This window comes from Gobius niger (genome assembly GCF_951799975.1).
Source record: "Gobius niger genome assembly, chromosome: 9".
Classification (NCBI taxonomy): domain Eukaryota; kingdom Metazoa; phylum Chordata; class Actinopteri; order Gobiiformes; family Gobiidae; genus Gobius; species Gobius niger.
In genome coordinates, this window is record NC_136860.1 from 32,480,955 (window position 1) to 32,508,530 (window position 27,576).

The window sequence follows — 27,576 nt, forward strand, 5'->3', positions numbered from 1 at the left end:
TGCCATTTCAAGGGCCTTTTTCTCAAAACACATTTTTCTGTCATTGTGGCGACACTATGTCCACGTCAGTAGGACCTAAAGACTTCAAATTTTCCAGCCTTGGACTGAACAATATATTTATATTTTTTATTATTTAATCCCTAAGCCCAATTTATTGAGTTTTGAATGTCAAACAATAAGGGGAAAATTACATTTTTACTAATTTTTCCACTAAAAAACAGCTTATTTTAAAACTAAACAAGAAATCCAAAATCCCCTCAGGAAAAAGTCTTGGTAACTCATTTATCAATAAAATGAAACCATAAATTTGAATGTAGCTCTATCCATTATTCAGATTTTGTCGCCGAAAAGATGGGAAATTTGGGGCATTTTTTAGGCATAAAACACCTTGTTCTTAAATGAAAAGATAAAATGACAGAAAACTTGCAATGTGTTTTTTTTTCTCACATTTATGCCAGTAATCTACAGCAAAAGTTTCAAATTGATACCTGTTAATATACATTTTTTCCCTATTCGCCTGCAGTGTCTCGCCTTAATTTGACGAAAACTATATGGACAAAAATATCCAGACATTTCCGTCGACAAATGAAAACTGAATAGAAAACAAAATGAATGGCCACAACATCTCCAGTGACACCTTATCCCATTGTCATGTAACACACAGGTCTTTGTCCACGTTGGAGAACCTCCAGAAAGCGGCGCAACATGATTAAACATGTTTGGAGAGAGCAAAATGAATGTAAAGTTTACAAAATTCCTGTTTTGATTCAGTCTCAACGGGTGTCTGATGTCTGTTCGTTGAGATTCGGCATTGAACATGTCCCTCGTCTAATCCGAGGGGCAGACCGAGATAAACTGCTCAAGCGAAGACACTCTTATTGGATCCACACTTTACGAACTTTGGCTCCTAAAAGCCTCAACGACAAATTGAACATGAGGGTTTTTTTTTTGCAACCTGACTCTGCTAGACTGTATTATGTACTGGGCCTGTATTGTTGTTAGGATTGCACTACGGTTGTGTCCTTGGACAAGACACTTCACCCTCCTCGCCTCCAGTGTCTGCGTACATTGGTGTATGCATGAGAGAGTGAATGGGTGACTGGTTATTTGCTGTAAAGCGCTTTGGGCCTCATGAAGGGAGAAAAGTCTGTAAGTTGACACTATTTACCATCTACATCCGTTTTATTCATGTAATCATATGCTCTGCTGTTTATATAATGAATACTTTTTCTATCGTCTGTGTATAATTTGTTGACCAATTTTGGCACACTTTTAATATGGTCCCCTTGGGTGCCATTCACATCCTACTTAAAGGGGCCATATACAAGTTGGGCATTTTACACTCATTACTGCCACCTCAGGTCATACGTGTAACTGCGGCTTCTATATTAAGCTTGTGCATGATGGCACTTTGGACCCGAAGAGGGGGTATTATGCTTTTTTCAATCACATAGCACCAGTCTATAACACACCACAATGAGGACGAAACCTTCTGTTGGTCTGTAAATGCAGTAAATTTGAAAAACTGCCTTGTATAAAATTGTTCCCTCAAAATGGCTGTAGTGAATGTCTTGAAATAGGCCTCTGTCTCTTTAAGAACCTCTGACCCTTTCCGACACGCCCCCTCCACACACATCAGTGGGGAGGGGGTTCTGCTGAGGAGCAGTGGTTGGTTACTCGGCTGGTGACGAAAGCTCGGAGGCGTCTCCAGGAGGTGGGGGCGTTCCTAGGAGGACTCAGGCAAACCTATCCCTAAAATGGCCGCCATCAGAGTTTTTACAGATTACTCAAAAATACGTGAATGTGCCAAGGCAACACTTCAGGCATGTTTATAATGAGGGAATGACATAATAACATGATGTAAAGCTTGAAAAAGTCGATTTTACATAATACCCCCCCTTTAACATTTTTAAACTCTGTAGTCCCTTTGAGGCTAGTCATCCGGAGCTCTTTAACAATGTGCCTGTTAACCGTCTCACGACAGAAACGTTGATTTTATCCAAATGAACTATTTTTGCAAGGTTGGCAGTGTGTGGGAAGTATTATTATTATTTGTCTTCATGAATGCTGGGATTTTCCCTCACCTCCTACGCACATGCCTCAAGTAATTAATGTTTTTCTCCTAGATATATTTTACAAAATCTGCATGGAGTTTTTGTTGACTATACTGGATTAGAATTAAAGACAAAATCAGTTTCCTCTCGTTATCATACACTTTATTCCCTTGTTGTTACTGTGCTGGAAAGTATAATACAAATAAGTTTTCCATTTTGCCCTAATCCCCTACTTTTTATCCAGTCAACTGAAAGTTTAGAGATAGCATCACAGATTGATATTTGACTTTTCCTTAAGCACAACAGGGCTTAAACAGTCAATAAAAAGTATTCTTCGCAGCTTGTTAAAAAGGCGCAGGGTGCAAAAAGTAATGGTCTCGGCATTTGGAGCACTTAGCGGCGAAATGACACCCGTGAACCCCGCGCTATATCAAACCGCTGGATTATCGGACCGAGATGTTTACAGTCTGCAGTCACACAGACGACTTGATGGAGCCGGGCACACGGGGGCACGCCGGGGAAACGGAGGCCGGGTCGCGCTAATCCGCTGTCCAGACATGGATCGATAGTTTGCATTTAACTTTGACTCGTGCTGTGTTTCTTTGTAACGCTCGGGATGCAGTCGCCAATATTTCAAAGATTATGAGACGCGTTTCCTTAGACAGTATGAGTCAGTGTGGGGACATTGGAGTTCATCTATGTGGTTAAGGGCTTTGTCACAGATTACCACAATATTGTTTGTGCAAGGCGAGCTTTGATGACCGTATTTGAAGCATTAGAGTCGTCCAAAAAATGTGTATGAGTCAATGAAAGCTTGCTAAAAAAATTGATTAAAGTTAAGTTGCCACAGATTTGCTGAAGTCAGTTAGGTCCAGGCCAACACATGTGGAGTTCAATACATTGAGGCAGGAAAATAATAAGCTAAACATTATCATTAGGAACCACTTGACATATCCTTTTTAAAACACAAGTTGCAATTAACACGAAACCTTTAATTATTGAGGCTAAATTATAATTTTTTTTTCCTGTAATTCATTGGACGATAAGTGGCCATACCGCCTTACTCTGCCTGATCCCTCAGACCTTGGAAGCTAAGCAGGGAAGGGCCTGGTCGGTACTTGGATGGGAGACCATTTAGGAACACCAGGAAGCCTGGCGACATAGTGTGAGACTGAGTGGTTGGTGGTGGTGGGAGGGGCCGATGGCGCAGACTGGTTTCCTCGCTTCCGTCAGTCTACCCCAGGGCAGCTGTTGCTACAATAGTAGCTTATCAGCACCAAGTATGGGGTGAATGAATAATGCAATGTAAAGCGTCTTTGAGTGTCCAGAGACATTCATATAATTATTATATAGTAGTTAGGGCTGGGCAATTAATCGAAATTTTATCAAAATCGCAATCTCTACTTTGGTCAATCTCAGTAATTGTCGTGGGACTTTATAATCGACAGGTTTGCAGCAATTTCTTTGGCACAAACAGTACTTAGTTTGAGAGTTTAAACGAGACAATGGGCGACTTTTTTTGCATTAAATGAGACTTGATGAAAGCATTTGTTTTTGTTTGAGCTGAGGTTTGAATAAAAGATGTATCTAATTTTATGAATCAGCAAGATGTATTTAATTATGAAAAAATTAAATCGAATAAAAAATCGAGAGAGAGTCAATTTAGGGAAAATAATCATGCTTATTTTTTTCTCCCAAAATGGCCCAGCCGAATCGGTGACAGGCCTAGTTCGGTTTCGGCAACGCTACAAGGCCAAAAGAAGAGGTCAGGTGACTCCTGAATACGCTGAAAGATAAGGCTATTCCATCAATGGATTTTATTCATGGCCATTTCCCAAGATGCAGTGCCTGCATTCATCGGGCTCACATTGTGAAAGACGTTCAGAGAGCATTAGACATCTGTTTCACACATGGATTGGCCGCCACAGAGTTCAAACCTGTTCCCTATTGAGGATCTTTAGGATGCGCTGTGCAGTGTTCCGACTCTCCCATCATCAATACAAGATCTTAGTGAAAGATTAATGCGCTGCGACGTTGCAGAAGCCTCCAATGCAATGCCTCAGTGAATGAAAGCCGGAAAAAAAAAAAAAGTGTATGACTTTTTTTGGGTGTTTTTTGGTTGATTTTGTTTGACAAAAAACATGCCTCTACATCAGGGGTGTCCAAACCTTTTTCACTGAGGGCCACATTCAGAAAAATATACAAACAACAGTCAGATATATAACTTCACCGCAATTGTATTAAAGCGAGCAAATTCAATAAAATACAATTAAAGTTATCTATGCTTTTTTTTTTCAATATTTTATTATTATTTTATTTTTAAATTAAACAGACAAACAAACAGGCTCAGATGCAGTTATTGCCAGTTGTTTACAGTCATATTTAGTACAGCAGTAGGACGAAAGGTCGCTATTTCAGGAACACAATAAAGTTATCTATGCTTTTTAATTGAATATGCTTAAAGTAAAAAAAAAAAACAGCCTTCATCGCAGCTTTCTATTAATGGATTTTCATTTATTCTAAACAAAAGAAAAAAGGTAATCCACAGCGAAAAAAACACAATTACTCACCGGCACAGACCGAGATGTATAACTCACAGTCAGTCAACATGAATCCCTTAGAAAAGAAAAAAAGATCTATTATATTTTCAGAATTTGCAGGGGGCCAATCAGTAGTTTGGACACCCCTGCTCTGCATCTACATCATACAGTACAATGGTAGGCGTCGTAACATTACACAGACCATATTTAATATTGAGTCAGTGAACAGGCCAAAAAAGCAAACGTCTAACCTGATTAATACATCTCTGCAAACGGGACACCATGACACAAGATTCAAGAATGTTGTGACGCAATATGTTGAATAATAAGAAATTGGAGCGTGATAAAAAAATGTGATACAGACGTGATTACTTTGTAGAGATAATCCATGGCAGATCAGATTATTGGATCCCGGGCATCTCCAGATCATCCGTCCCTATATGTGCATTAGAAAATAGCCAAATACATTGGACACCGCTGTCATTGCTATAGGTTCTCATGCAAAAGGACTTGGATGGGAATAGATTGCAGGTAGGTTCAGCAATAAAAGCAGAAGCAATGAAAACTGCAGTCCATAACAGCGTCTGAATTACAAAAAAAAAAAAAACATTGTGTCACTGTGTTTATTTATGTTGAGAAAACAGACGAAGGTCAAACTGCCTTGATTGAACCGTTCAGGGCGACGGAGGATTACAGACTTTATAGAAACTAAATGAGCTGCAATAGACAACATATTGAGCCACCGTTTGCTGCCCTCGCTCTAAATCGATGCTTTGGAAACAGAAAGGTCAAGAAAACATTGCTTTATAAACTTTATACGATTGTCTGGAAACTCGGGATGCCAGGGCGCAACCTTGCCATAGAGAAGGTTTGAAATGCATTGAACCAAAGCCATCGTGAATTGTAAAGACAGGCCCGACTCTTTTAACTCAACTGAATGCAACTGCAGTTCAATGAGAGGATCTGGCTTCAGAAAACCACACTGTGAACATGAATGTGGTAGAATTTCTAGGAACATGTTGAAGGAGGACCAGGTAAAACTCTCATAGTGTTTGGTGCAAAGCTGGTACAGTGTAGTATTGTAAACGAAGGAGAAAATGCACCTTCTCCTGGGTTGTGGAGATAAAACTTAACCACTTAACCCCTGCCTGAACCGAGCACATCTTCTCCAGTTCGTCAGTACTCAAATCTAAAAGCCTCTTGAAAAAAGTGTCAAAGCAGAGACAAAAAAACGTGTCTGAAAACGAAAAAAATGACCAAAAAAATGACCTCCAAAAAAGCAATGGAAAAAGTAGTGATAATGAAACAAAAAAGTGACAAAAGATTCAAGATGCTTTACATTGCACTATTCGTTCACTCCATACTCGGTGGTGGTAAGCTACTATTTTAGCCACAGCTGCCCTGGGGTAGACTGACGGAAGCGAGGCAACCAGTATGCGCCATCAGCCCCTCCGACCACCACTCACTCACGCACTACATTCGCTAGGCTTCCTGGTGTTCCCAAACGGTCTCCCATCCAAGTCCTGCCAGGCCCTTCCGTGCTTACCTTCCAAGGTCTGACGGGATTGGGCAGAGCAAAGGAGGTGTGGCCACTAAACCTGAAGTAACCAGAATACTCGCTCCAGCCACTAGGGGGAAGCAAAAAAATCCAAAAGAGGGGAAAAATTCCACAAGCGTCCAGCAGAGGGCACTGACATAAGAAGAGATCAGGATATAAACAACACATCACAGCCACGTGGTAAATGGTCAGTCTGCCCCAGGGCGGCTGTGGAAAAATATATAGTAATAAAGACCACAGTATAGCACTTTGAGAAACCTGTGACACAGGCTTGTAAAGCGCAATACAAGTGTAAGTTCTTATTATTTATTAGGCTACAGTCCTGTCAGGCTTTTGACCAAATCAGCAAAATCACAGCTCATTATAAATATTCATTTAGTTAAAAATGTTGTTTTGTGCACATTTTTTGGGTTACCATATATTTTTGAAACAATGTGTAAAGTGCTTTTACAATAGACTGTGGCTTCTTGCAATACTGATAAAGTGTCGCCTACTATATCGTGGCAACCATCATTTGGCAATTAATTTTGAAGCCCTAAATATAATAATATGTTGTTGTTGTTCATTTAAATACAAAATATAATTGTATATGCTTTGGTAATGTTGTTGAAAACACTGCAACCTTGTCTAATGGCACGTTTCATTATGTATTTATTTTTGCAAATGAACTCTTCAGCATCATTTTGATTAGATTTCTGTTTCTCTTGCGGGTCATAATGCTGTTTGCCATGTATTGGAAAAGTATAAATAAAAATATAAGCAGCTGTCACACGCACCAAACAGCGCTCCATGGATACGTACAGCAATCTTTTTATCTTCCCATGTATTTCAGCAAATCTTCAGGGTCTCCACTGACTTCATCAAACGGCCTGGTACACTGTTCTCCTATAGACCTGCTTTAATCTTCTCGCTCTCGTCCCAAAGGGAATCATCTTGTATAGTGAGTGAAGCCTCTGTGATCCACATCACCAGCGACCTAGATGCCCTCCCGTGAAAGTCAGGCTCTTTTACCCCCTTCATTTGTTACTGTTGCTGATCCACAGAGGAGGAGGATGGAGCCTGGTTGAAAAGTATAAGGCATGATAATAGAGCTTTTAATGGATCTCAGCTCTGCCTCCTGTCGACAGGCCTGATCAATCAGCGGAGGAAGTAAGCTGTTTCCAAGTTGGCCCAAGGCTGGACTCAATCTGGCTGATCTTATTGTTGTGGAGGAGAACAAGATGCATTAGTTAAACTTGCCAGCACATGTTTATGCAGCACACATTACATCTCTGCTCGATAGTCCTTTGGTTTTCATGGACTGTTAGGACATAAAGGCCTAAATTTATGTTCTGCTACATGCGGAGATGTGCTTCTAATTAACTCGAGTGAACTATCGGGACGTACAGGGGGGGATGTTAGAGGGAGAGAGGAGTTTAGGAAACAGACATTCATGGTTTGATCATGGAGTTTTTCCAAGTAGAGCAGCTTTTAGCGAAGGTCAATACCAATGACTTTTGATTTGATACCAACTACTGTAATATCGTGATATATCCAAAACCAATACCAGTTTTATGATGTAATGCACTGAAACTCTAATGTACCACACCTGCTCAGGCTTAGTGAAAAGGAGGAAGGAAGTTTTTCCTATTCACTAAAGAGTTACCTAGAGCTGAAACTGAAGAGCTCGAGCAGGGGTCTCCAACAGGCGGCCCACGGGCCTAATCTGGCCCGCGAGATGATTCAATCCGGCCCCTGACTTGTAGAGCACAAATTCCCCCCAAAACGTACGTCTCCAGCTCATTCCTGTGCGGAGTTATGATTGTTTATAGGAATGACCAGAATGCTCACTCCAGCCACTAGGGGGCAGCTTAAAGAAAGAAAGGAAAGAATTCCACACGTGTCCAGCAGAGGGCACTGACATAAGAGAAGATCATGACACAAACAACATATTATAATCACGTAGTAAATGGACTGTCTGCCCCCGGGCGGTTGTGGCTACAATAATAGCTTACCACCACCAAGTACTGAGTGAGTGAATGAATAATGATTCCTCCCCTCTTTAATCAGAAAGCCCTTCTTAGTTTGCAAAATGAGGAGAACAGGAACAGGTTTTTCAAAAGTGAACGATCAAGCTCCTCCCCCTGCTTCCTGATTGGACCTGACAGGCTGGTTCACAGGAAAAGCTTGTCTCATTGGTCAACACGGGAGGATCCTAGACTCTGATTAGTTGCTGAGATCCGGGAAGGAGGGACTTTACAAAAAAATATAAATATATATTATTACTTTACATCAAAATGCAAGACCAGGTGGTTAATTTTGCACATTTTATAACATTTGTAAAACATGTAGACTTCCAGACCATCACTTTAAGACTTACGTAACTATTTTGAAACGAAACCATCAATTAGACTGAAAACCAAATATTACTTTTAAAGAAATCATATTTAGACGTAAAGGCTCATCCCTACTCCACAGTCTTATTGTTTATTCTCTGCTCATTAAGCTTCTTCGCATCACCAATCTTTTTAAATAGAAGATGACAGCCTGCGTCACCTGAGCGATTATTGCCTAATCAGATTGAAGGTCAAAAGGCAAACCGTGGACAATCTTAGGTTGGATGTCAAACGAACAAGAAATGAATTGCGTAACAGCTGGGAGAACCACAATAAAGAAGATATCCAACCTTCCACCAGACCTAGACATTCATAGCAGTGAAGATGGTTCTGCTGCTCGAAGCTCAAACCGAGGACCGATAGAGGAGTGTATGTTTTTGACAAGAGAAGTTACAACACGATCTCCAGTTTGCAAAAGAGATCAAACGTCTGGCTCAGTTAGCATTTTTATATTTTTATTGTGATGTATTTGTTTCCCGTCTGTGCTGTTCAATAAGGAAGACTGATTCTAACTTACTTTGAGTTTTAATCTAGTTTCATTTACCGCAGTGTTGTTATTCGTCCCTTGAGTAAAAACCTTGCTTTTGAATTTTGACAACAGCAGATCAGACGGAGAACAAACTGCCTTGTCACATTTCTTATTTTGTGTTTGTCCCTGGTTTTACAGACAAACCTCAGGGAAATATCTGTCGTGAAAGGAAAATAACACAGTGCAGAGAAATCAATGATGATTTTTCCACAATGGAAGTTGGAGCAGACAATGCGGAAATTGCAGCTGCACCTTCTCATACTTAAGCACGAGTTTGGACGAAATTGGACTTTTGAGACTAGCTTTACTACCTTTTGCTTTTACTTGAGTGTCTATTTATCTATTTAAGTTTCAATACTTTTCTATCCAACTTCCAGTGTAGGATTTCAAATTATCAGTATGGAACGACAAGGGAAATGCAGTTTTTGAGGTGTCCCATTGAGAGCCAAGAAGAAAAAGATGTTGATCTTGCCATGTTTTTTTATAAACATTTGTCATATTTGTTGTATGTATAAAGAAAAACAACAACCGAGAAATCTTAATGTTTTTTTTTTGCAAATGACAACAAAACCCCTAACTCTATATTTTTAAAACCAAGCACCACTTCATGCAATATTTGACCCTCCAAGGCCAAATCCGGACTAAACCTTGTCTTAAAAGAGTCTTAAAGGAACAGGCCATTATTTTTACATACTCAGATATGTCCTTACCTGAGGTAAGACGAGTTGATATGTAAGATGTTAGCATTTGACCCCTCCCAGCATATTCCTATAGCTCCAAACGGGGGTGAAGTTGGAAGTCACGGGCACGCACGAAGACCAGACAGGTACGCATCAACTCGTCTAAGCTCAGGTAAGAACAAATCACATTATGGAAGGACTGTGTGCCCTAAGTCATGCAAAAAGACCAAAGATGCTGTTAGCATGTGGCCTCTCACAGCATATTTCTTTAGCTCCAAATGAGGAGAAGTTAGAAGAGACCGAGCTCTTTCACGGGTACACACAAAGACCTGACAGATACGCATCAACTCGTCTAAACTCAGGTAAGAACATATCTCAGAATAGAAAGGCCTGTTTCTTTAAAAAAAAAAACAAATCAGACTCAGTTGTGTCCTAACTGAGATTGTAAACCAGTACTCCTAACATGAACACTTAAATAAATGCACAAGTAAACCATTAATGATTAAAATGAACAAGGACTGTTCAAATTAGTACTGTCTGAAGAAGCCAGTAATCTGAAGAAGCCACTAACACACAGTGTGAGAACCACTGTTCTTTATACTGTACATTCTTTAAATAGGCCTATTCAAATATTGAATATAATTCAAGTGAAGGACAGAAGTTAGGGCACTACATAGTGACATCAGTACGTGCAACAGTGTGTTTTGAGCTTGCAGCGCTTTTAAAAGGACACAAAGACGCTTTACATGGTGGACAAAATAAAGAAAAACAGACGAAGGCCCGGAGAGTAGTAGCAGTGATTATGAGTGATGTGCTTTGTGGAACAGGTGAGTTTTGATCATGTTTTTAAAGGTTTGCAATGAGTTTCTGACATGGAGTGAGTCAGCAATGGCAAAGGCTCAGTCCCCCAAGGTTCGGTACGTGGATTTGTTGGGTTTGAGAAGGTAATGATAACACTTCACAGTCCCAAACAAATGGGTTCTGCCAAAAAATCGGGCCTTAAAGTCCACATTTTTCCTCTTTCACCTCTAGCTCTGCGCAAAGCCATGTTTATGATGACAGTTTGTTGACCTTCACAGCTGGCCGCGCTCAGATTAGACGTTCACTCTATAGTAACACCACGTCTGTGACATTCTGAAGACAAGAGCACACGTCAATACTGCAGGCCCCATCTGTACAAGGGAGAAGGAGAGCGAGCGTGTCCTCAGAGGCGGAGTGAAGGTCCCGTCTTGGCATTTCTCCTTCAAACACGCACATCCTGAGGAGTCAATCACTTGGCCTTCTCTACATATGCTGGCAGGGATTATATTGCATTTGTTCTACAGCACATGGCTTCAACTTTTAAGATAGACTGACAAAAACCTGACATTTCAACATCCATCAACTCAATGGTGATGGTGATGAATACTGTACATAAAATAAACAAAATATCTGTTAAAGCTGCAAATATTTCAATAGTTGGATATAGACGATGAGAAATTGTCTGGATCTCGTGTGATGGAAATTGTGAACAGTTTCTTCCCCTCTGCCATCAGACTCATGAACAAAACAAAACAATAACTCTGCATCAGACTCATGAATGTAATCGTGATCTGCTAACACTTAAAGCAGCCGCACATCTGTAAATCCACTCACGCTGTTGTTCTGTGTCAAATTGTTGCCTTTATTATATTGTACTTTAATCTCCCTCATGCATGCCCTTATAGTGTTAAAGAAAAGTCTTTACTATTAATCTAAGTTATTTGCTTTATGTTTCATGTGTCATACTGCACGATTGAACTTAAAGGGACTATGCAGAGTTTTAAAATGATGCACTTTCCTCCCCCTACATGTTCCAGCCATGTCCTGATGTTTAGAAGGAGCCCAGACCTGTTCACCACATTCGGGTCCGAAGTGCCGTCACGCACGAGCTTAATATAGAAGCTGCAGTTACGCTTAAGACCTGAGGTGGCAGTAGTGAGTATAAAAATGACCAACCTGCATCTAGTCTCTTTAAGAAAATTCCCAGCAATGGCAATAAAACTGATTCTGAAGTTTACATACATTTTCTAAACTTAAACCTATATCTTTGAGTGAGTAAATCCACTCCTTTTCCTGCTGTAAACATTTGTTGCTCTAATACATGAAAATAAACTAAGCTATAAACCAGCTAGCTAAAACTTGTTGTTGTTGTTGCTGTTGTCTGCATCTTGAAATTTGATTGCACTCCAAGTACCTTGAGGGTATTGCCAAATATTGTGAAAGTGATCATGTAAAATCCCAGTTTATAAGTAAAATGACAAGCTTCATGCTCAAAAAGATAATGTAAAACTTTAAAATCCATACATTTTACAGCAAAAAAATAATTTCAATAGCTTTTCCTTTCAAATGAATGTTCAAATACTACTCATGTATCATTGCATGTATCCCCTGCTTAGTGCTGGTTGGGAAACATTGATGTATAGGACCTTGTACTGCTATATTGGATCACACTGTCCCACATTGCACCCTATGGCTCTTTAGCACCGCTCTTGAGGTGTTTTGGCTTATTTTATGGCTTGTTAGTGAAATGCAGCCTGATTAAGTTCTCACATGCTAGTTTAGACCTGACAGAGTTTACCCCTGGTTCAGCCTTCACCGTAGCTCTTTACAAATAAAGAAAGGGAAAACACAACCCTTTGCATTCAAGAGATTGCTGAACCCTTAGTGGATATTTTCCTCACAGAAAAATGCGTCTTCCGGAAATCAAACAAAAAGTACAGCCACTTTTCCACCTCTGTGTTACAAAAACCTGCCGTCCTCCTCGTGGGTGTATAAAGTGCGTTAGCCTGTAGCATTAGCATAAACCCCCTTAACCTTTGTGATGCGTGGTGTGTTTTCGCAGAGGCGGCTAATGCAGTTTGGTCATGAGTGAGAGGCAGAGCTGCCGTGATGAATACCCCGCATAACCTTTAGCGGATTGTTTCATCTCGACCAAAAGGTTCTATCTACATTTGTTAGCACAGCAACCATCCATCTCTGCCCCGCGCGGATTTACGGCAAGCCTCTCCGGAGATAAAACGTGGGAATTAAAGGTTAGACAAATTACAGCCAGTGGCGCGTTTGCTTTTTGAGGCGAACATTCAAAAAATCGCGAAGCCCCGGTGGTAAGTGATTTTTACGACTTGCAAGGAAAGCAGCGGGTGATACACCGAGACGTACGCTACAGAGCAAGGTTCACACCAGGCAAACAGGAAAATGTGCAAATGAAAAGGAGCGTTTCTTGAAACTTTTAATTGTGTTTTAGATTAGGTTTTCAGACCACGCAGGCGGCAAAATATGAAACATTTATTGTTACTGCGGTTTTAACGATAATGTAATACCAAGTTGCTTTCCGGGATGAAGTGTCTGCATGCATTGGTGTATGAATGAGAGTGCCTAATGTAGGTGGAAAAGCTCTATATAAGTTGAGTCCATTTACCATTTACCATGAACTTTAGTAAAGGTCAAAATCTTTAAAAACTCTAAAGAGAAACTAGAACAGCAGGTTATACAGTGTATGTACATGCTACGGGCACTATATTGTTCAACTAGAAAGAAGAAAGATATTCCTATCCTAAATACACAGCATTGCAAGCATAAAACAACTAAGGATCACTTGACCTATGGATCAGTTCAATTTAAAATCAGTTGTTTCCTTGGGCAAGACACTTGGCGTGACTGAGAAATATGTGAAGAAAAGTTGTTTCCTTGTCCTTTCTAATAGCTCTAATGTTGTGCCTTTGATACATGTGTTCTAGCAATTATCTTTATATTGTCTTTTTCACAGTTAAAACCCATTGGTCGCACTGTACCTGACAGCTGCAGTGCATTGTGTGAAATTATGCGCGAGAGATGGACAGAGCTGAGACCGAGAGACGAGAGGAGAAGGGAAGGCAGGAGTAGACAGTTGATAGGTGACGAAAATGAAGGAGAAGAGGAGGGAATGGAAAGGGGATGGCAGTAGCCAAAGCTCAAGCCTGTCCATCTGAGGAGGCAGATCTTTATTAGAATGGGCTTTCCTGGAGCTTTATCCATTTACTTAGTATTTCCTTGCAAAGAACTGCAGATTCCTTATCCATCTGCTTGTGGTATGTTGTTGGACGCTGTTTACTGTTTCACTTTCATAGCATAGCAACAAAATTCTGCAACAGTTCTGAGACATTCGGCTAAATAAAATGAAAGAAGAAAAGAAGAACAGACAGAAAATGCGGTGGCAGTTGGCATTCCAGTTTCCCCAGTGACTCCAGTCTTCTGACCATTAGCTTCGCTCATACCTGGATACACGTGCCTTTACGGGTTGCCCCAGCAGCATCAAAGGATGGTTCAAACGCAGAGGACACCATTTTCCTACAGGGATCAGTACAGTCTACCTTACCTCGCCTTACCAAGAGGCAAGAAGCAGGAAGTAGGAAGCATGAGTAAAGAGACAGCAGCGATAGACAGCCTGACCATAGGTAGAGCCCCGGGGAGGTGTTCGCTGAGGTGTCTACTGCTGTTTAAGCATTTATGACCCTGGGCCGCCTCCGAGCAGAGCCGACCACCACTCACTATGTCCATAAAAGTTTCACCACCAACTCTCACTGTGTGGCCCTCGCCAGCAGTACATGAGAGTGCTGAGTGCCTGGTTTGGCCTCTCTCAACATGGACTGTCGGTAGTTTTTACTGGCGCTGTCATTCATTCTTTATTTAGCGTATACTGATAAAGAGGAAAAGACTTAAGATAAAAAGGCAATTAGTCAATGAAGTAAACAATCTTTATCATTGTGTCAAAAGCTATTGTGAGGATAAGATATACAATGTCTCGGTGGCCACAAAGTAAGAAAGGTTCAATTCCCAGGCTGTTTGGACGCTTCCTGTGTGGAGTGTGCATGTACTTCCCTGTAATGTGTTTCCCTCACTGACCTAAAAACATGCAAACAAGGCCCCCGACCAGCTTGAGGTCTGGAGATGGGTCACAGAGAGATGCACTTTGGCTGCCTGTTGCCCTGTTTCCCTGGCAGCGATAAAATATGGGTCAGATGTAGAGGACACATTTCCTATGGGGACAATAAGGTGCGGTAATCACAGAAAGCAAAGAAACGTCGATAGCCACCTAAGCCTGTTCCAACAAATGTTTACTTCGGTTAGCAAAACGACCTCCCGGACCTGTTTTGTGTTATTGAACGTTCCTTTCCATATTCAAATGAACGGTCAATCCAATCCCCATATAAAAGTACATGAAGGTATGGCATGTCTGTCGCTATTTCTCTAGCATAAACATGTTAAAAGAGGAGGAAACGATTCAGTATTTCATTCTTCACCCCCGTTTGGCCTCATAGAAGAGAGGAGGAGAGGCTAAATGCTAACATCTTTGGTTTAAGCTCAGGTACATATTTCAGTATGCAAAAATGGTGGCCTATTCCTTTAAATGACTTGATTTGAGAATATTAATCTTTTTTGAGCAGTTTTCACTTATTTAGCCTTTTTTCATGATCAGACCAAGACATTTCTCACTGGTTCTAAGGTGATTTTGCTTGAAATAAGAAAGTAAAACTGCCAATAGTCTGGGACAAGCACAATTTTCTTACCCCATTGGCAGATAAATCATCCTGAAATAAAGACAAAATGTATTGAATCGAGAGAAAACACGTCAGAACAAGTGAAATGATCTAGGTCAAATGCCGGACTCAATCTTTACTCATCAAAACAACTGAAATTTAAAATATTGCGCTTAGTTTAAGACATTTAAAGTAATCTAGATAATCTAGATACCCAATCGGCTTTCTGATTGGATTCTCATCTCGAGCACGAAAACGGATGGCTGTTGCTTTTGATATAATAAAATGTTGGCATTGTGCACTTACTGACAAAAACACAATTACCATATTATAAAGTGTCGGATTTGTTCCAACTGTTAACATCAAATGCATCCAAATAACTACATCCTTTTGAAATACTTTTATACATTTGATCGCACACTATTTCCCCAATTAAACCGCACGATTATCTCAATCTTACCCGCACAAAGGAGGAACTTTCATGAACAAAGCTTTTCAAGATGCTTCTCAACCAGACCACCATATCTGATTACTGGTTCAAAGATTATCTGACTCCACAAGCTTTATTCTGTTCACGGCTCCATCCCTTTAATTAGCCAATATCATCAAAAGCAATTGGTAAGCCGATATATCAACAGTTCCTCACAGAAACTCAATTAAACTTGGTCGCTATCGATTGAATTTGCTCGCTCGTATTTATATTCATTCGGATTACAGTTGCAGTTCTTGTTTAAGCCTTGAAGTGAAATGCATGAAAACGCCTATTTCCCCTTTGGTGGACATTAGCATATCAGCTGCAGTTTCAGAAAGCCAGTACTATGAATAGTGAGATCAAACTGTGCTTTTTGCGGCGCAATTTAGCACCCATTCACACTTTGGACAGACAAAATGACCACTCGCGGCTTCTGTCATAGCGCTAGCAGGGGAATTATTAAATCGTTCCCTAATGCTGGTCTGAAAGGCGCTGGAGGACTATTGTGGCAGCGAGAGTGAGAAGCAGGGTGCGTCACGGACAATAGCTAGCTCACAGGAATTTCTGCCATTTTTATTTGTATTGAGTGTAGCAGTGGGCTAAAAAAGGATTGCTGGTAATGTCTCACCCTGAGCATATTGGAATGATGTCCTTGGGCAAAACACTTCTCTTTCGAGCCCGATGAATCTTGGCATTGTCATCTTGGATTATGTCCGTGCCATCAGGGAAGTAGAAATCCATTGATTGAATAAACTGTTCACAGGTCGTCAGTTGATCTAATTCTTTGGGCACATGTTGTCGCTGAACCTCGACCTGCAACTGCAGCAACCCCAGATCATAACATTGCAAAAGTATTCTTTTTGTCAGATTGACTGCTCACTTTCTGCAATCTTCCTCAGAGTTGGTCACATGGTGTTACTGTGACGAAAGAAAGTGAGCAGTTACACTGTCACGTCTGAAAAACAAAACAAAAAACATACTGACTGGTCTGATAGAAAAGAAAACGTGCTGCAAGTTTGACACAAGAACACCAAATTAACTTTTTCCAGATCATGGATGGATGGATGGATGGATGGATGGATGGATGGATGGATGGATGGATGGATGGATGGATGGATGGACGGTTAGATGGATGGATGGATGGACGGACGGACGGACGGTTGGTTGGTTGGATGGTTAGATGGATGGATGGATGGATGGATGATTGGATGGAAGGACAGATGGACGGACGGTTGGTTGGTTGGATGGTTAGATGGATGGATGGATGGATGGATGGATGAATGGATGGACGGATGGACGGATGGACGGTTGGATGGACAGATAAATTGGATAGATAGATGTGTTTGACTTCCGACAGCCAGACTCGTGTCCTTTGTCCAGGCACTTCATCCACATTCCTTGTTATTTACAGTACATGAGCGTAGACTTGTGGTGGTTGAGGAGGCAATAAAGTTGCAGAATGTCAACAATTTGATGAGCTATAAATCTCCTTGGACTATTCAGAAGTCAATCTTTTGCTACATTCAGAAATATCCCGTTCCCTTGCAGCTCTAACCTCCGCATCCCTCTACCAATATATTCACTGTCTGTCCGGTGTACATGTCCAAACAATCTGGAAACTTAACCCGCAATTCGTTTTCACCCATTTGCGCCCGTTCTGAAAGGTCATGTAAGGTCTTACTTGAACGCTGTCTAGTGTAAATTGTCCCAGACACCTCAACCTCCTCAGATTGCCTTTTTTCCCCCAATCTTATTTCCTTCAGTGGAAATTGAGACGCAGGCAAACAGGCTGGTCCGTCGGCGATCCAAAATGCTACAAATACAGAGAATCCTCGAGGGGCGGTGGAAGGCAGAAAAAGCTTTTTATTTTCACCTTCTCACCAAATGGAAGAGTAGATGAGGCCACTTACTGGAAACACTGGGATTGGACGAAAAGTGAGCTTTACCAGTCGCGCGAACGGACCTTAAATGTAGAGATATCAATGTGAAACTTTTGCTGAAATATACTGACATAAATATGAGTTTTCTGACATTTAATGTTTTCATATAAAAACAAGGCATTTTGTGCATAAAAATGGCGTCAAAATGTAATAGACCCAGGTTTAAATGTGTGGTTTGACTTTGTTGACCTAATAGTAACGAAGATTATTTCAGAGGGGATTTGTATGTCTGTTAAGTTTTTGAATAAGCTAATCATAAATTTCATAAATCTGTAAAAATCTACATTTCTTGCTTTTTTGGGGGATTCAAAGCTCAGTATGTCAGGCTGGGAGTTACTAGTTATTTAAAAACGCCTCTAAAATGCCTCTTATGTTTATCTGGTCTTTCACAGCAGGTTTCTCTCAGAAAGGGAATTACCATATTTGGATTATAGCATCATTTCAGGCACCCTTTGCAGGACATGTGGATACAAACATATGTCAGTGTGAATTAATATGTGTGGGAACCCGGCTTTTGCGACACAATGTCGGAGTTATTTCCGGGATATCTCCAGCTCTCTTACGGACAAACCTCATAAAATGATCATCATAAACAGTAAGTTTTATGTTTTTGATACTCTGACATGAAAACTTAGATGTTAAAGGAGAAAACCAGCAAAAAAAATCCCCACATTGACCACTGGGTGAAAAGTCATTGTTTTCACCTGCTGTGTCTCACCTTTATATGTTACAAGAAAAAATAACAATTCAACTCCTCCCTTGAGAGCATCACAGATTATTTAGATAATGATCAACTAAAACTGCTATTTGTCAAAGTTAACGGGACTATACAGAGTTTAAAAATGTTAAAACAAAGTATTTTCCTCCCCCTACATGTTCCAACAATGTCCTCATGTGTAGAATGAATGAGCCCAGACCTGTTCACCACAACTGCCTCTTAAATCCTGCACTGTCACTCAAAAAGTTGTTACTTCGGATCCGAAGTGCCGTCATGCATGAGCTTAATATAGAGGCTGCAATTACGCATAAGACCTGAGGTGGCAGTAGTGAGTATAAAAAGTCCAACTTGCATCTAGTCTCTTTAAGTAGAGTTCAAATACTCTCAAACTCACAAAATACTGTAAAATAATATTCAAATAGCTTGACAATGATGGGAGTGGTATAGCATTGAAAGAACTTGCCGTATATTACCGTATAGCAGTACTCTAAGCAGGTTTGTGACTGTTAGAAGGCTGTCACGATCATTACTAATTAATATCGACTTATTGTTCAATACATGACACTTTTCGGCTCAATATTTATGTTCTGTACATTTATTGCCATTTTTCCCACTTTCTCTAATGCAATACTTCTTTATTTTATTACCCAAAGTGAGTGTGTAAATGTGCACTTTTTGAACAAAGCATAATTATCATTTTTAAGTTATAGAGTTTGTCTGTTGCACCATAAGGTCTTCAATAATATCGTTTCATAACTCCAAATATTGAACTTTAGATTTTGCTCTCGTGACAGGCCTGTTCATGTTTTTCAAGCCTCATCCAGAAATCACCTCGACAACATCTCACTGTAGCCTTGACTGAACATGTGTGAAATGTTGACGAGGGCTAACTACCTCAGCTCCTCACAAGACATCCCCGCGCGATTAAACCAGTGGCGTCTTTTCATTAATTCTCTCCGCTGCTGCGCGGCTCACATTACGGCGCCCCCCCGCTGCTGACTTTGCCACGTCATTCATCCGGGAGTCAATGAAACTCATTTATATCTGTGGCGTTAGCCCGCTGTGCCTGCCGATGCCACCGGGAGGAGTGTCACGCCGTCTGAATGAAATACTAATGAAGGTGATTCCCGGTGAGAGAGAAGACGCTGCCGCAGACGCAGTTCATCAGATAGAAAGAGAGAGAGAGAGAGAGAGAGAGTGAGACGCCGCGGGGTTAGCACGGCGTGACCTCTGCGACATGTCAGCTACAGGTAAACAAAAGCAGAGCAAACTGTGTGACAGACAGAAGATACTTTTGTGGTGTCTCAACGGTGTGTTTTATCTGTTTTGGACAAAAACTTACACTCTTGCCTTTTTGTGTGGAATTCCACTATTATTGTGTGGACTTTCCATGTTGTCCCTGAAAAGTTTCCTCCAAGCGCCTCTGTTTTACCATAGATTTAATAATTAGAGATAGCCGATGTTCCATTTAGCCTCATTCATTGTAATGGTCCCGAGTTGTCCAAAGCCTGTTCCTTAAAACAGGGGTTTTATGGCTGGGACCCCAAGAATTGACACGAAAACTCAGGACCCCCATTGTATATGTCACAAATGATATGCTGTTCTACACACAAAAATATATTAAAAACAGTAGCACTTTTCTTTTTGTTTCATCCTGAAATCATCCCCCACCCAAGGCCTCGCGACGCCTCGATGGTTCCCGAACCCCACTTTTGGAACCACTGCCTGAAAAGGGCAAAAAGGCGGGAAGGCAGAGCCACCACAGAGCTCCAGAGCTTGATTGACAGGGTCTGGAGCCAGTAAATGCACTGAAAAGGCTTCCACTTTTTAGGGCTGCTGTACAAAAACCAGCGCGGTTAAACTATTTCACCTACCCCAACGTTGTCACATGGGTCATGGTGATTTTTAGAAAAGACAAAACTCTTTGGAGCCAGCCTTTTAAACCATTTTAGGGTGGTCTGAAGTCCCATTATAGAATCCTGTGTACCGAGTGTCTTTCGGAGTCGCTCCTGGCCACAAGAGGGTGGTATTAGAGCAATGTCAACTCCCCGCCATGAGGAACATGAAGAAGCACGTTCCTGGCCCATTGTGTTTTACCTTTAGCAACTTCGAAAGCAAACACACATGTTTCGTTTTTTAGCTTTTTTTATAGGTATATTTCAATAATCAAAACATATCTACAATGAGTGGCATTTATGGATAAGAATGAACTGTATGCTGTAACCCAACAATGTAAGGACAAACAAAAAAGTGCGCTTTCTAACTGCCGGTGAGAGCAATAGGATAATTGGTGAGCATGCAGTTATGCAGATCTTTTCTGTTTTTTTCACTGTGCACTTTCTAACCTGACCCACTGTAAGGATTGAAATCTGAACAAGCTTCTGACTCATGCTTTGCTCTCACGCTACAGAAAGAGAAGACAGTGTCAGTGAGATTAGCTGATACACAATGGTCAACGCCATGATCATTCTGCACAAAATGTGAAATACAGAAAAAATACAAATACATAGACACAAACAACTGATTCACTGGTAGGCAGTTGTCCTCTCTGCACAGAGGAGTGCAAGGATAAAAGTGGACTGTCAAAAGAGGTCTGGACTTCCCTTCTTCTCTCTCTCTCTGAAGTCATCAGCTGGTTTTACTTCTTTGTGACTAGGAACAATGTCAACAAAAGCCTTATATTTGAGACGACTTTTATCTCCAGTGTATGCTTAGGCTGTATCCAAACATCTATACCCAAAGTTTGGCTTCATATTTGATGTACGCGACCAAATCCGTGGGCCCTGCGGCTTGACCGCGGGTATCGGGTCGACCCGCACATCGCCCACATGGTTCGGGAATCGAAAGGCTATCTTTCCGGGAAACAGGACAGCTAACCTCTATGTCACCTTTCCTCCTTGCTTGGACAGAGGGAAATGATGTAGTTTTGAGTATAGAGCAGCGATTGTGTCCCTTCTTTCAAAAGTGACCTTTAATAACCAGATATTTAAAACTAGATTGGAAGCAGAAATATTGCTGTAGCTTGCATCCCATTCCGAGCTTTAGTGCTAATTTGATGAAGTGTCCTAAATCTTTGCGAGCGCTAATTGCAACTTCAGAAACTCGTGGCTGTTCTCTGCAGCTCTGCGTAGAAAATAGTCCATTCAAAGTGCCTCGCTCAGCCTTCCAAAGCACTCACAACCAACGTATTTAAAAAAAACTTCTCCATGGCGTTTTGCACTCGCTCTACCTTACCAGCGGTTGCATTATTATTGACCTTTTCTGCTCAAACAAGCCCACTGTGAGGAATAAAGCAAAAGCGCAGAAGCTCAAATATAATTAAGGGAAATTATGCATGTGTCGGAGCAGGGGGAGACATGGAGATTCATTCACGATCAATACAGCCTCCGGTGCTCAAACAAAGGCAGGGAACAAGGGGAGAGCGTAAAGCCACCTTCGAACAACAACAACAGACAATAAGGGTGAGGTGAAAAGCTGCGGCGGCGTTTTTTATGGGCAGTTTTAACAAGTCGCAAGGTGAGGATAGGGCCATTTGTATTGTATGTACCGTAATGAAGCCTGGAGAAACCACAAAGACTACGTGAGTGCAATAGATACATAATTAAGGACCACATGATCATTTCAAGGTGGGAACCATTAAAAAATCTTTCCGAAGCAATCATTGTAGAGACAACAATTGTAATCTTGAAAAAAAAAAAAAAAGTAACTCTCCTCTCCCTTGTACGTTTCTACATTGAATACACTTTAGCATTTCTGTAGAATCTTTCATTTAAAAAGCTTCCAAAGCATATACATACATTAAAGCACATTAGTGGGAGCATACACTGGTATAATCGAGACTCTGAAGGGAGTATTTCCAAACCAAATACAGATAGAGGAGGTAGTATCATATTTACGGGCAGCTTGGGGATGTTAAGCCTTATCATTAGTGTAAAAGCATTGTTGTTTATACAGGTAGCAACAAGAGAAATGTAGCTTTTTAAACCCCAAAAGTGCCATTTTAATGCAACAAACGCAAAAAATGTGTGCATATTTCATTTCTTAAGCTTTACAAACATTCCATCCGACAGGAATAAGGGGAAATTTTAAAGCAGAACTAAGTAACTTATGCCCCTAGTGGCCATATGTGCCACTTTTTACTCATTCATTCTCCGTGAGAGTAAATATTACCCTTATTAAGACAAAGGGAGTGAGGGATATTGTACATCACACAATGGAGATGATTATTTTCACTCAAACTTGGCTGTAAACACTGTTAACTGGTGCTAATAACTTTGCACGTTAGCCTGCTTCTTCTTCATGATTCTATTGATGTGTATTGGTGACTCCGAGCTGGAGGCAGCGAGGTTGCAATTGTGGGTTTCTGGCCAGAGACACCAGGGGAGATGAAAGACCCTCCAATCGTCCCACTAACACTTGTATTACCCCCAGAGGGACTACAAAAAGGGTTTATTAAGGTAAACAAGTTACTAAGTACTGCTTTAATAATCAAAAGCCAATAGGACACAACATAAAAAAACTTTTGAGCAAAGAAATGTGGACATCTTCTGCCTTCTACCCTTTCTGTGTGGAGTTTGTATGTTCTCCCCGTGTCTGCGTAGGTTTCCTCTGGGTACTCCGGTTTTCCCTACCACTAAAAACATGTACAATAGGCCAGAATGTGGGTGTGAGTGTGGGACAAGGGATCGAGATCAGCCCAAGGCCACAATCCTGCGTGGCATGTTTACTTGCATGTATCCATGTACTGTCCCAAGCAAATAAATAAATGTTGATATAAAAAAAAAGATTTAATTCCCATTTGAATCAAATTTAATGCTTTTTAACCCCCACCTTTTTGGAGTTACTCACAAATCTAAAGTCAAAATAGCGAATGAAAACACAACAAAAAAGCAACAGTAATGAAACCAAGACGTGGCAAAAATTAGATGAAGAAGAATGTGAAAAAAGTGACGGCAACAATGCAAGAAAAAAGATCCGTTGATATCAGTTTGGTCTTAGCTTTCAAACGAGTCTGGCCTGACCTATAGGCTGTAAACTCAAAAAGCTTTTAGATTTGGGTAAAGCTGAACTGGAGGAAATGCACTGGCTCCAATCATTCAATGACTTTTAATACTTTTTAATCAGAAACCCTGAAAAATGTTGGTTTAATCTTTGCACATTTAGCATCATCTGAATCTCACTCAGTACTTACACAGGAGTGTCAGGAAAGAACATCTGACAGTGTTTGAGTTATTGGATTTGAAAAAATCTTTTCAGTTCATCCTTGCAGGGTTTCTGTCTGTACAAAATGTCAATAGAAAACCTTAACCACAACACTGATAAAACCTTCTGGAGCTTTTAAATATGAAATTTTTCATGTGGTTTCAGTCTCCCATTCGTACGTGTTGATGTGTTTTCAGTCTCGAGCCCAAAACACTGACCCCTCACCAGCTGAAATCCTGAGGTCTCTGTGTTTTAACCCCCTGAACCGTGCACATTTTCTCCAGTTTGGCTTCACCCAAATCTAAAAGGTTCTTGAAAAAACTAGCAACATAGACAAAAATGAGACAAACGGGGATGAAAACGCAACAAAAAAGTGACTAAAAAGTGACAAAAATGTGTCATAAAACGGATGAAAATGTGATAAAAAGTAACAAAAAAGTGATAAAAATGATGAAAAAGTGACAAAAATGTGACGAAAATGTGATTTTAAAAAAAGTGACAAAAAAGTGATAAGAATGATGAAAAAGTGACAAAAAATTGACGAAAAAGTGACAAAATTATGGTAAAAAAGTGATAAAAAATTATGAAAAAGTGAAAAATTTGACAAAAAAGTGACAACAATGTGATGAAAAAGTGATAAAAAAGTGACAAAAAAAGTCACAATAAAGAGACAAAAAGTGATAAAAATGTGACAAAAAAACAATTAAAAGAAATGTCAAAAAAAATAACGACAATGCAACAAAACACAAGGAAAAAGATCAGTTGAAATTAGTTCTGTAGGTCTTAGCTTTCAAATGAGGCGTTACACTGGCCTATAGGCTGTAAGATTCAGATTCAGGTAAAGCTGAACCGGAGAAAATGCACTTGGTTAAGGCAGAGAGTAAGAAGTTAAAAGTCATCTTGCCAATACTACTCTGCTCACCCCAATCCTGTGCATGATTTTAAGGTATTAAACATAGATTTCAAAAGTGTATAAAGTATTTCTTTTTTTTAAATCCCTAATGATTCGATAAGACTGGAACTTTAAAACCTTTCCGTCCCTATCTAGTGCATTAGCTGAGGGCAGCTTTGGGATCTAAATGCTGTCCCGCATCGAGTCACGGTGCCTCTAACTGGGGCAGTGCAGCTGTGGCGCTCTGGTGGGCACTTCACAGGGACTTTTCAGCACAGTTTCTGAAGCTAAACCAAGTGAGAGAGAGAGGTCTATACAGTCGCTTTATTCCCACTGCCTTTGGAATAGTATGGTCTATATTCTAAGCTGTTAAAGCCACACTGCAAAACACTCCATACGTTTCAGAAACATAAAATCCCTCTAAATGTAAATGTTGTCGATGTGTGGCTTGAGCAGTGACAGGAACCTGAGAGTGCGGCTCTTCAGTGGACTGACAGAGGAAATTTAAAAAATCGCAGGACGAGTGTTTTGGGAAGAGGGAACGACGCAGTGATGTGAGAGGAGAATTAGCAGCACTGATGGAGAGTTCTGCATCAGGGAACACCCAGACATCGCACTGTTGGTCATGTGTTTACTTCTCACCCCCCCTCACGGTGTTAGGACTGATGTGCACGAGAGGAGCAGGAAGGATGAGATGTTCACAGTACATGGTAGTATTAGCCGTGTTAGCATGTAGCCATTAAGCAGTAGATTTCTATTCCTCAACTTTGATGCCATGTTATTGTAATATCAGACCTTAAACAGGATTTCCATGGGGTATTAAATCAATTCTGCCAAGTCCTAAAATGTCATTAAAAAGCATTCAGTTTGATTAGAAATGATGTTAAACAAAAATGTGCCAGAAAAGCAACAATAATACAACATAAAAAGTGACTGAAGAGCGACAGAAAGGTGACAATCACATGGCGAAACCACGACTGAAAAGCAACGACAAAGGAACGGACAAAAAAACATGACAAGAAAGAGACAAAAAACGCTTTCAAAAATGTGACAAAAACGACAATTAGATTGTATATAATATCTAATATCCAAATATTGGACAATCTAGAGTAGGGGTCTCCAAGAGTCTCTAGCCCATTCCTATGCGGAGTTATGAATGTTTAAGAAAATAATCAGTGTGCTCATTCCAGCCACTAGGGGGCAGCTTAAATTTAAAAAAAAAGGAAAGAATTTCACATGTGTCCAGCAGAGGGCGCTGACATAAAAAGAGATCAGGATAAAAACAACAAACTACGTATAGCCATGTGGTAAATGGTCAATCTGCCTAATAGTAGACACAGGCTTGTTAAATGCAATACAAGTATAAGCCGAGGTTACAGTCCCGTCAGACACATTATTATTCATTTGTTGAAGAGCCTCGCTTTGTTTCGTTTTCTTTCTTTTTTTTCTTGAAGCATTATCAATAGTGATGGGCGAGTGAAGCCTTGAAACACTTTGAGGCTTTCCTCGCAAAAAAAGTGTTGTATGCTTCGAAGTTTCTGAGCCGTTTCATTCTCTTTGAACACTGACCTCTTGTGGACAAACTTTATTATCGCGACTTCTTATAAACACGACTGAAGCACCAACAAAATCACGTGGAAGAGAAGTTTTTAATTTTCTTTGTAACGTGGGTCTGTGCTTCACGGAGCTCCAGTGGGCGGAGCTCCAGTGGGCGGGGCCTCAGTCACCAGCGGCTCCGCTGCTCAAAGACAGGACAGCAGTGCACGATCTTTTTACGTCATTCAGTCAGAGCTAATTTTGGCACTATTTGCTGTAGATGGCGCTCCTTACGTTTCCCTCGCCTGATCAGCTCCACGCCTGTTTTTGTATCTCTTCCAAAGCAGGACTTTGTAAAGAATAAGAAAATAAAAAATGTATTCTGGCCCACAGCTACTTTCGCCAATGGGAAATGGAGGAAATACAGCACATTTATTTATCTATGACTAATGATTTGCATAACTATATGGCGCCTCGCCGCTAAAGGCAGCTCAGTGAGACGCTCTAAGCCGATGACCCGCTTTGAGACACGATACGTGATGCGATACACGATTCAGAGAATGAAGCCGTTTTCGAGACAGTCACGTGACCAGATGTTACTGAAAGAGATTCCGACACAGTGTTTCGAAGCATCTGCTTCAGGAAGAGCGATACAAGCTCCGGAGCGTTGAGTTTTTTGGACATCACTAATTAAAAGACAGATCTGAGCGCTTTAGCAGTAGAAGAAGAGACAATCAAACAGGAATAAAACAGTGCAAAATACAGCTCCCGGTAACTTTTTGATGAGGGAACATAATGACGTGGCTCCAAGCACAAGTTGATTTCCGTATGACACGTCGCCTCTTAAACTGAGTCCACTTTCTCATTACATTGTGGAGGAGTAGCCAACAGTACAGCATGTTTGAAACTTTCCAGCACATACAGTAATAGAAACTTGTCCGCATCTTTGATTGTAATTACAGCACAGGCTCGCGGCGGTAATGGCACCGAGTCCATAAAACCTGCAAAGTTTGAGCAATCAGAGAGAACCGTCACATCTGCACAAAACAGGAGCCTTGGAATCACTCAGAGCCGGCTCACAATCGCCCCCTCGGCTTTCCTTCTTCACTTAGGCCTGATTACCTCGAGAACCTACGGACCAGCCGCTGATTACTGCTGCCGTCCAGAGGGATGGGGAGCGGAAAAAGTCAGGCTCAGAAAGTGCAGACGAATGTACTTTAATTCAGAGATGGCTGAAAGAATCAATGCATTTGTTGTCAAGTTTTCAAAAGAACTAGTTAGCAAAGAGCAGAACACACACAGCCATGTTAAAATAAACAACATAAAACAATATAAGAGTAGTTATTGTGGCAGTATCAGTAGTTTAAGAAGAAGCAGTAATATTAGTATTCTTAGTAGAAGTAGCAGAAGTGAGGGTCAATATTTCACCATATATTGTGCTGACACTGACCTCCATTGATTCAGAATACTATGGCAGATTGCACAAACTCCCAGGTCCACATCTGGCCTTGGCCTTCAGCCGCACAATGGACAGAGTGACCTT

General features: G+C 40.8%; 1 protein-coding gene across 1 annotated transcript in view; it reads right to left on the bottom strand.

The window, feature by feature from the left end:
• dpp10 (dipeptidyl peptidase like 10) overlaps positions 1–27,576 on the bottom strand; it is a 366,908-nt gene that overhangs the window by 200,049 nt on the left and 139,283 nt on the right. The gene's annotated exons all lie outside the window — the stretch shown is intronic.